Source organism: Pteronotus mesoamericanus, unplaced genomic scaffold (assembly GCF_021234165.1).
Source record: "Pteronotus mesoamericanus isolate MK-2021 breed Mesoamerican mustached bat unplaced genomic scaffold, CSHL_Meso_final contig_182, whole genome shotgun sequence".
In the NCBI taxonomy this organism is placed as follows: Eukaryota; Metazoa; Chordata; class Mammalia; order Chiroptera; family Mormoopidae; genus Pteronotus; species Pteronotus mesoamericanus.
In genome coordinates, this window is record NW_026555078.1 from 31,844,269 (window position 1) to 31,854,427 (window position 10,159).

Consider the following 10,159-nt stretch of genomic DNA (forward strand, 5'->3'; position numbering starts at 1 on the left):
AGTTGGTGAAATAAGCAGTTGCAAGTGTTTTACCCTTCTATGCTGTAATGTGACATCCCTAACCCTCACACACACACACACACACACACACACACACACACACACACACACACACACTCTCTCTCCAATGCACAATTCTTCAGAAAAGCCTGCAGCATGCACAGAGCCATGAAAAGTGGCACTCCGGGTTTGTAAGGAGTCCAGGAAGTCGGTACTGCACGCAAAAGGAACAGGGCATGCAGGAACCAGGACACAAAGTGGAAACCAAGAAAGCAGTAGGAGCAGGGACTGGTGGCAAAGGCAACGCAGGCTCCTTCCACGTGCACCAGCAGGAATTCCCAGAGCTACTGGGAAAGTGTCTGACCTACTTATAAAGGATGGAGATTTGAGACACTTTTTTCTAAATCATCAAGGGCCAGATGAGCTCAGCAAGCTGGGGAAGTTAGAAACATCTAGTGGCTGACATCTGGCCCACACGGCTAATGATGTCAAGTGGGTGTCTCCAGTTCACACTGTCAGGGAGTAGAATATAAGTCATGAGCAATTAAAGGGAAATGGCTCACTGCACTATCCCTGAAAAAAAGCAGCCCCCGCCACAGTGCAGGCTGCTCTGTCCTTGGCCTAATCCTCATTATCCCCTGCGCCGCGATAATGAGTTTGCTGCTGTGTGGGCTTTAGAGGTTAGGGGAGAGATGAGCTTGGTTTAATGCCTGCTGACTCAGAAGACACATGGGTCCTGGCCTGCCTCTGATGCGATGTGTGCGTTTGAGTCAGAACGATTTCCATTTCCTCTCCAGCAAAGAGAGGCTGCTAAGGAAGGGCAGCCAAGCATCTAGAGACAGAGACCTAAGAATCGCGTCTCTGCCGAGAGGCGGGGAGGGAATAAGGGAGGAGCAAGTACACTGCCTCTTAGCCCGCCCCTGCTTTTAGCTCCTCGGCAAGCAAGCTGTTGCCAAAAAGCATTAGACATGCTGCTGATTCCTATCGGATAGGAATTACTCTAAGCAGGGCTGCCTGTCCCACCATAGGCATTAACTGGATGTAAAAGCCAATCGAGAGCCTTCCACTTTTCGAGGAGTGGGTCATCCGGAAGGGAGTGTAAACAATGAAATATAGGACAAGGTTAAATGAAATCCAGGCCAAACTGGGCAAAAACGACATGGTATGGTTATTCAGAAGAAAAACTGTCTTAGCTATTTCTTGGGAGGTCACGGAGGGCTGCACAAAGAAGGCTGCGTCTGAAGGCTACGGAAGATTTCCAGGGGCAGGGAACCCGCAAGTGGCATTTCCAGCTGATGGAACTGTAGGAGCAATGATAACAGTACTTTTTCAAAGGCTGGAAGTGTAGTTCGGAAACTGAAGACGGAGAGACTTTATTATGTTTTTTTTGTTGTGGTGGGTTTTGTTTTTTTTTTTTAATTCCATGTTCAGGAATTTGTATTCTATTCTAAACACATTGGGGAAAGCAATGCAGATTTTGCAAGGTAATCTGTGTTCTAGATGTGTACCTGCATTTGACAGACCCAACCAATAGTTAACTCCCTTCTTGTACCACAGTTCTTACCCTACGAGGCTGCAAGAGAGAGATAATGCACAGACCCAGAGTTAGAAAGAGAGCTGAGGAAGAGCGCCGATGAGCCAACAGGCTGCAGGAACGCAGCAAAGGAAAGCCAATCAGGAGAGGACAAATGGAGGAAGTGAGCTGGGGCTGAGCTGTGAACAAAGTTTAGGCTTGGAATGGCAGAAAGAAGGGAGACGTACATTCTGGGATTGAGCAGGAGGAAACAGTATGAGCAGGGCAGGAGGCTTGGGGTCCTGAGGATATTGGCCTGGGGTAGAAAACTAGAGAGTGTGAACAAAGCCCTAACCTCCTAGGTTTTGCAAGGCAGTACCACCCAGGATTCTATAACAAAGCCATTGCCTTTCCACAAACCAATGTAGAGATCAAGGCTACAAAGAGGATGCCTTGTATTTCCAGTACAACCAAACCAAGAGATGCGACCAGAAAACTGCCAATTGCAACCTGATGCTAAACATACTTTTGTTCCTTTGGAAAACAGCTGGAGTTCATTGGCCTGGAAAGTCCTCAAACGTTCTTGAAACTGACATTCAGGAAGTTCTAGGTCAGTGCCTGGGCTCCAGGCTAGGCTGGGCTCAGAGGAGAAACGTTTTTACAAAATCATGATACAAAGTCCAAAACCAGCATGCACGAGGCAAATCCTGCCCATCTGCCAAAAACTGAACTCTCTCGCCTTAGTGGCACTGAGAAAAATAACCTCCCGTGTACGAGGTGGTGTGGGATCTGGGAAAATCCCAATGTTGAGTCCTGGCAGCACCGCTCACCGTATGACCTAATTGTTTTGAACTTCAATTTCCTCATCTGTAAAATGAGGATAATGGCACCTGCCTCACTGTTCTGACATGAAGATGAAATGAAATAACCCAGGCGAAACACCTCGCATGGTAACTGACATTGACTAATCCCTGGGTAAACCCTGCTTCCTCTTCTTCTTTTCCTCCCTTTGGTCTCATATTATCAAGCCAGATCAAGAGAGTTGGTGGGATTTGGGAGAAACTAACCAAGGAAATATGCTAATGAATCTTGAGGCCTCAGACCATGTTAAAGGTCTCCAGGAAATGGGTAAAGTGCCACTTCTGACATGGCTCTAGGATTTGCGTCCGTTCCAGGTGTCGCAGCTTGGTCAGGGCTGCCTCTCCAACACACCTGGGCATCACATGTCAGGATAGATCTCTAAGAGGATGCTGGAGTGAGGACAGTCCAGCAGCCCAGGAACCCTGCCCCCTGCCCTCCGCTCAGGCAGGGCAGGAGCCGAGAAGGGGTGACTGTGGGGACTGAAACAGCTTCCAAAGCGTTAGTTCACGCAGGTGGCCCAGGGGCAGAGAAGGCGAAAGAAATGATTAGTGAAGGAAAGTCCTCAGCGTAGAACACAGCCTGGCTGCCTGGAAGCCAGAACAAGTTAATTATCCACCTTGACAGGCAGCCAGAAGACTGAAGATAGCTCGGTTAAAGCGTGGGTGTTGTGCAGCCCAGAAGACAAAGACGCATAAACAATAGCAGGTAAAAGATTAATCAAGCGATTTCACAAGTCAGAGTGAGAATCTTATTGTTTGCCAAGTCTCGGGTGTCCCTTCTCTTCATTCCCACAGCCCTTGCCCTAATTCAGGCCTCTGTTACCTCCTTCTAGAGCAGGCACACCTTAATTTTCTATATATACAACTCTCATCAAGTTCCTCACGGCTCATCAAATAAAATCTAAATTTCCTAACATGACATTCAAAGCCCTCCATACTATAACCCCCATGTTAAACAGCCTGCTCCCTTTCAGAATCCTGGTGCTTCAGCCAAACCAAAACAGACACACTCAGCCGTCTGTATTTTTCTGTTTCAGTGTCTTTGCTTGAGCTGTTGTTTCCCAGGGATTCTCACATACCCTTTACACTCCTCTCCCGAGGCTGCCATAACAAATTACCACAACTTGGGTGGCTTAAAACAACAGAGACTTATTCTCTCACAGTCCTGGAATCCACAAGTCCAAAAATCAAGGTATCGGCAGTGTTGGTTCTGAGGGAGAACTTGTCTCCTCCGTTCTAAGGCCTGCACGTAATCTTTGTCGCTCTTTGATTTACGGTAGGTCTGCCAGTCTCTGCCTGTGTCTTCAGATGGCCTTCTTCTCTCGTGTGTCTGGGTCTCCAATCTCCCTCTGCTTTTCTCAGGAAAGCACACCTCCCATTGGATTTAGGGCCCCCGCCCCCAAATCCAGGATTATCTCATCTCAAGAGCCTTAACTTAATTACATCTGCAAAGACCTTTTCTCCCAAATAAGGTCACATTCACAGGTTCTGGGTAGGTAGATGTGACTTTTGGAGGGGCCACAACTAAACCCCCTACATTCCTAAAGACTTTGGAGCTGCCTCCTCTGCGAAAGGTGCCCTGATGCCTCCCCACAGGAAGTAATCTTTTCCGCCTATGAACTGCCAAGACCTTAACAGAATTCTACCCGGTGTTCCGGTGTCTGTATGCAGGACTGAATCCTTGAATGAGTTGCCTAGTTTCCACAGACCTCAGTTTCCTGATCTTTGAAACTGAGATAATAATTACATCTACTCATAGCATCTTGTCAATAAAAAAAGTTTTCAGGGACTGAGACACACGGCCAGTGCATAGTAAGTCACCAGTGCTATATTATCATTATCTTGATTATTGTTGTTGTATCATTTCTTCCCTATTTTATTTTAAGTTCCTTAAAGATGGGCATCTCTGAATCCTCTGCAGTATCTACAGAGTGTCTTGCACAAGCCTCAGGAGGGGGAATATGACACATAAGTTTGTCCTGAAATAACATAGTGAACACAGAGACACATTGGAGAATGTTATGGAGAGAGCGAGCTCTCTATGCAACTCACCATCAGCAGTGAAGGGCTCAGGTCTTTCCCAAAAGTGGAGAGTCCCTTAGTCACTCCTAAGCTTTTGCTGCCAACAGTTACTCCCTCTGACTTATGAGAAGCACACCTTGGAGATTTGCCACTCTGGGGCCCTTCTGAGTGAGTACAATATATCTAAAGGAGAATTCATTTTCATAAAGATCATCATTTGTGGATTTGTCATCATGATAATTATATCTTGTTATTTCCTTTGTACCTCTTAGCACGCACCTGACTCTGAAACAGAAAGGAAACTTGGGGCAGGGGAGGGGGTTGACTCCTGGTTTAAGGGAAGAGTGACTCGGTGGCCCCAGGGAGCCTTCTCTCAGGAACTGGGTAGGTGTGCTGACTCACCTTGGCTCCCTCCCAAAGGTCGCTCCCTCAAGGGCCTCTCGGGGCTGTGGGAGCCTGCAGTGGAGCTGCTGCTGCTCCTCCCCACCCCCCCAGAATCCCACGGGCTATTTGGTAAAGTTGCCTTCTAAAGGGCCAGGACTCTTAAAGAATGGTTCTCTGTTTTGTTTTAGAATACTCTGAAGTCTTCTAAAAGATTTCCAGGGTTAGAAATGAGGGCTGGCAGTCATCCCCACTTGCCTGCAGATAGTGTTCTGCCAGCTCACTGCCACTGTCCAGGCAGTTGTTATGTGCCAGGCACTGTGCTAAGTGCTCTGCTGATTATCTCGTGTGACCCCACCACAGTCTAGGGGAGACCTATGATTAGCTCCATTTCACGGGGAGAAAGTTAAGGCTTACAAATAGGAAATAATGGGCCCAAAATCACAATCCTTGTGTGCAGTTAAGCAAATATTCAAACTGTGGTCTAACTCCCTTGCTCAGCCCCTAAACCCTCATACTCTACTGCCCGTATATGCCTCCACACAGTGGGAATGGCAGATTTCTCTCCGTAAGTGCAATAATGAGGGACACTTGATATAGAAGCAATGAATCACCCTGGCTGGTGTGGCTCAGTGGATTGAGCACTGGCCTGTGAACCCAAGAGTCACTGGTTTGATCCCAGTTGGGGCACATGCCTGGGCTGCGGGCCAGGTCCCCAGTTGGGGATATGTGAGAGGCAACTCATCAATGTATCTCTCACACATTGATATTAAGAAAAAGAGTAGTGAATGAAATTAATAGTCTTCTCACATTTCCCAGGTTAGAAACATTGAGGCAGACCCTTCACAGATGGGTAAACAGCTGAAATCTCAGAAGTTATATTTGATTTAGCATAATAAATGTAAACGTGTTTCAAGTTTCCACAGAATGTCTATCAGAAATAAATCTTTAAATGTTAGCTCTTGGGGAGGAGAGATAGTGGGAAAGAGTCATTCCCAACTTGACTCTAATTATACAGCATGCAAGTACAGACATGCACAAATATTCTTATGTTAGTGAGGTGTGTGCAAAGTGGAGTTCAGTGAGAAGACAGAAGCTGAAATCCTTACATGTACTTTCCCAAGCAAATTTTATAAAACCTATAATCTGCTGTGTGCATCGGGGGCTGGTGGCTGTCACCTGGGACCAGACTTCCCTGGATGAGCTCAGTTTGGGAAACAGCAAAGCCACGCTTGCCAGCCCAGCATTGGTTCTGTTTCCATGTAACAGTTGCCAAAACAATGATCATCAATAACATTTCCTATTTATAATAAACTTTTAAGAATAACGTATTTTTTGTTGCAGAGAATTTCTGATGGCAGATGTCCACATGGAAAGAAAAAACATCAGGGATAAAGTCAAAAAAAGAAAAAGTAACTTGTGAAATTTTAATTCTTGTTTTTAATATGACATGAAATTGAGACATTTTCTTCCTGGGAAAATGAAAACACAGCGAGTCTCCTTTACGCCCAGTGTCCAGCAGCACCTGAGAAGGAAAGTGGTAGCAGTATCGGGGGCACTCTGTGGGGCCGTGGCCTTCAAGATTTCCCATGGACTGAGGTGGGTGAGCCCAGGCTACGGTGACTAAGCATATTTCCGACAGTGCTCCCGTGCCTTTTTGATCGAGCCGTTATGCAGGCTCCTTCCCAGACGCTGACGTTTATGCTCCACAGCCACTGAAGAGGATAAATTATTGTGAGATATTTTTTACTTCAAGTGATTACTGAAAGGACAAGAATTCATCAACTTTTGATCTAGACAAGACCTTCAAGCAATGCTGAAATCCACCTCCATAATCTTGTGTGGAAATCCCTGTCAGGAAACTGTCAGCTCAATATAGAGATTAATCACAATGAACGTCCATGGCTCCCAAGGGAAAGAGAAGGCTGCGTCTAGCAACATTGCCGCCAGATTTGGAAATGTTGTCTCCTAGCACGGCCTCAAGAAACCTAATCACATTTACACAAGTTCTTGCTTTTCAGCTTTTCCCTAGAGAGCAAAATTGCCCTTCACATATAACACCAATCAAGGTAGTAATACGGCAGATTACTCTACAAACACTTTTGGTTGGTTTACCCACTATAATTTGAATCACTTTGTATAAATATGTACAAATATATTCGCATCGACTGGTACAGTGACTAATCTTATTTATTTTTGTAAGTACCCCCCGATCTTCTGCCACGGAGAAATAGCCACCTTTTATTTTAACTTCTAAGGGATGCATGGACCCACCCCTTTGTACTCTGGCTCCAAAAGCTGTTTGCTCTCCAAACCAGAAGATACTCCTTTTATGGAGAGGAAAGAGCGCCACCTAGTGAAACAACGTTTCCCAACAGTCCTTCAACATGGAAGTTCCACCTGTTTTTCTTGCCAGACAATCTCTGGTTCCAGCATTGGTGTGATGGCATTTTTGAAGCTGAGGCCCGGTGCTTAGGGCCTATGAGCTTTTAAGGGCCAATAAAATTGAGAGCTGAGAAAAATCTACCGGGTCCAAAATTCCTTTTAATTCCAAAACTGAAATTAGTAAATTTGATTAAATATCTACAAAATATGGTGTGTCAATTAGTCACAAGCCATTCAACTCTTAAAGAGCTATATATAAATAGCATTTAATGTGGGTTAATTTTAATATTTTCTATGATGAGAGACAAGGCCTCTTATAATAAGAGTAAAGGCCTATTTTCTGTAGAGCTGATCTCTCTTACATACTGTTCATGACCATGAACACGGTCCAACCACATCTTGATGTTCCTCTTTAAAGATACTAAAAACAATGCTATATATATGCACAGTGCCTGGTAAAAGTTTACACATACTCCTATTTAACTCATTTAATCTTTACAATAGTTAATTAAGAAAGGATGAATTAAAAATTTTGGATAAGTTATGAGGTTTTTTCCCAAAGTACAAAATATTACAAATTCTGAAGAAAAAAAATCAGAACCAAAACAGATTAACAAGCTCCGCTCAAATAAAAACAAACTTCTAACTTGAAATGGCAGGTGTAGACTCTGATGGGGGACAATGCATAGCACGTGGCTCCAGAGTCAGATACTCCGAATAGGAGCTGTGTGAACTGGGACAAGTTACTTAACCTCTCTGTGCTTCAGTAGCCCTCAACTGTAAAATGTGGATAACAGAATACTTACCTCTCAGGGTTGTTGTGATGTTTAAATCAGTTCATATATATGAACTAATCAGATAGTGCTTGGCACATAGTAAGAGTTCAATAAATGCTAGCAGTTAATTATTATTCCATCAAATCATATCAATTTTTGATTCTTAAATCGATTTAAGATTTTGGATAAATTGACTCACCAACACAACTGAAAACATCCACAAAACCAGTTTCTCATCCTTTATTTTGAAAACTTTTATTTGGAAATAACTTCTAACTTAGAAATGAGTTGCAAAAATCAAAACAGTACGAGGAATACTCATGGACCCTTTACACAAATTTGTTTATTGTTACCATACCATTCATTTGCTTGATCATTTGCACTGCAGATCACTTCAAATCTGTGTCCCTACTTCTTATTTCTAGCGTGTGATTCATTTATTTTCTATTTCTGAGTAGCAAATTGCCACAAGTTTGGTGCCTTAGAACACTACCTTTTTATAAGCTCCCAGATGTACAAGGCAGAAGTCTGGGCACAGCCTGACTCGGTTCTCTGCCCAGAGCTTACAAGGACATAACGGGATATTAGACAACAGCGCTCCCTTCTGGGACTCCTTTCTTGGCTGTTGGCCAAATTCAATTCCTTGTAGCTGAAGACTGAGGCCTCCATTTCCTTGCTGGCTGTCAAATGTGGGCCATTCTCACCTCCTACAGGTCATCCGTTTTCCTTTAAGTGCGGTTCCGTCCATTTCCAAAGCCAGCAATGAAGAATCTCCCCAAGCTTTGAATTTTCCTCCCAAGGAAGAATCCCAATTCCTTTTGAGGGCTCACCTGATTGGGCCAGGCTCATCTGGGATAATCTATTCTCTTTCTTAATGCTAACTAATTTGGGGCCTTAATTTCTGCTAAACCTCTTCACAGCAGCACATAGTTTAGTGTTTGAATAACTAGAGAAGCCTATACGCATCAGGGGGCAGGAATGGGGGGGGGGCGTGTCAGAATTCCACCTTCCACATGAGACACTTTATTAGTCTGTGTACTGTTTGCTAGGAATAGCAAAATACCACAGCCTGAGTGACTTACACAACAGAAATTTATTTTGTCACAGTTCTGTAGGCTAGCCTTGCAAGATCAGTACCAGTATCAGCAGGTTTGGTTTTTCCTGAGGTTCTTCTCATCTTACGGATGACCAACCACCTTCTCACTGTGTCCTCACAGGGTGTTTTTCTCTGGATATACACATCCCTGTGTATACACATCTCTCTCTCCCCCTCTCTCTCTCACTTTCTCTGTCTCTCTCTCTCTTCTTACTAGGATATCAGTCATATTGTACTAGGGTTTCAGAGTATAAATTTGGGGGTCGGGGATACATTCAGTCCCTAATAGTCTAATAACAAAACTAAGAGTTAATATTTGAGCTGCTAGACAGGTATTGTGCTAAACATGTTTTTGTAGGCTATCTCATGAACATAAATCATTAAATTATATATCATTATAACGATTATATAAAATAAAATTCCAGCTTTCTCAAAATGTTTACTATTCTTGATTAGAAATTCTGTAAGATTTTAATTGTTATCTGATTCTTAGAACAATGTGTCTCTTCTATCATTTGCTTCCCATGCTCCATTCTGAGTACAGCTTCATTCACCAATTAAGTTTTATTGATCATATAAGAGCTTGGTTCAGAGACACAAATTTGAGTTATCAAAATTCATGCTCTCAGAGAAGCATGTTTTATGTGTGTCTCCAAGTACATTTTGAAATATCTTACATGAAAAAAGTCAATTATATTTATATCATTCTGCACTTTTAGGTTCTTATGAAAGCTGAGGCGCTGAAAATTAAAATAAGGATTTCAAGAAGAGAAAATTCCTATGAATGTTTGATATTCTTGAGCTGCCTCATCCCTAACTGTGCAGCGACATTCTTTTCTATGTGGCCTTAGAAAATCCACCTGGGATTTGAAGGTGAGAAATAACATAAAAGTAATACATCCGACTAGGTAAGGTCTCAAATTCCACTAGCTCTGCTCCAAAGTTGAAGAAAAGGAAAAATCCTTTATTCTCTCACCGTCCAATCCGTTCATTTTTTACGTGATTAACATGCAGACCTCTCCTTCAAGAGGCAAAAGCGTTTGCAGGTGCTGAAGGAAATTCTGCCCTTGCAGGCCGAGCTGCTTCTCAGCTGTGGGCAGTAGAGTGATGACACCTCGGACAGGAG